The following is a 921-nucleotide window of genomic DNA, read 5'->3' as shown; positions in this document are numbered from 1 at the left end:
AAAGACATGAGGGGCATCTTTTTTTCCATAGAGGGTGGGGGTTAGCCAGTGGAATGAAGTTCCTGAGGAACTGATGGATGTGGGCACCGTTACAATGTTTAAAAGATATTTGGGTAAGTACATGAAAAGGGAAAGTTTGGATCTGGACCAGTAGCAGTGAGCTACGGCGAGTTTAGTTTGAGATTATGTTCGGCACAGAGTGATTGGGCTGAAGGGTTTGTTTCCGGACTGCATGACTCGATGACTCTCTGTGAAACTGCGTCCGCCTGTTGTCTTTGCAGCAATGTCTGCAGTGGAGCTGTTGCTGCCGTTTGAACTGAAGGCAACTGAGGGAAGCGTCACGCGATCGCCGGGGGCTGTGGCGCGCGCCTGTAATCCCGCTGCTGGGAGGCTGAGGCTGCCGGATGACTTGAGGTTGGGAGTTCTGGGCTGTTGTGGTCTGTGTCGATCGGGTGCCCACACTCAGGGCAGTGTCCACATGGTGCTCCTCGGGGAACTCGGGTGTACCAGGTGTACTGCAGAGGGGTGAACCGGCCCAGGTCGGAAACGGAGCAGATCAAAGCCCCCGCACTGCTCAGTAGTGGGATAGCACCTGTGAATGGATGCAGCAGTGCAGCCTGACCAATACAGTGAAACGCAGTCTTTTACACCATTCTTTAACTTGCGGCATTCCCATCTTTTGCCATCAGTGCAAACAATCTCGATGTCTCAATCCTGCTTCCTTCCTTCCCCACTCACTCCCTCCACCCCCTACGCCCGCCACGTTTATTCACTCTCACGATAACCAATCTTTACAAAGTCAACAACAAATCCACACATTTTACAACAACCGAATCTCTCTACAAGTCCTCCACACTCACCCAAACACACTCTCTCAGTCATTACCTCACACTTCCCACACTGCCCTTTTCTACCTCTCCT

At 52.0% G+C, this 921-nt stretch overlaps 1 non-coding gene across 1 annotated transcript; it reads left to right on the top strand.

Annotated features, from left to right (window-relative positions):
* The first annotated feature begins 348 nt into the window (after window positions 1–348).
* On the top strand, window positions 349–646 carry LOC148146921 (signal recognition particle RNA). The gene has a single exon (XR_015760274.1).
* Window positions 647–921: the final 275 nt, after the last annotated feature.

Source organism: Chiloscyllium plagiosum, unplaced genomic scaffold (genome assembly GCF_037043375.1).
Source record: "Chiloscyllium plagiosum isolate Xiang-an unplaced genomic scaffold, Cpla_swu_hap1 HiC_scaffold_18, whole genome shotgun sequence".
Classification (NCBI taxonomy): Eukaryota; Metazoa; Chordata; class Chondrichthyes; order Orectolobiformes; family Hemiscylliidae; genus Chiloscyllium; species Chiloscyllium plagiosum.
This window is presented reverse-complemented; position numbering and strand designations above follow the sequence as displayed.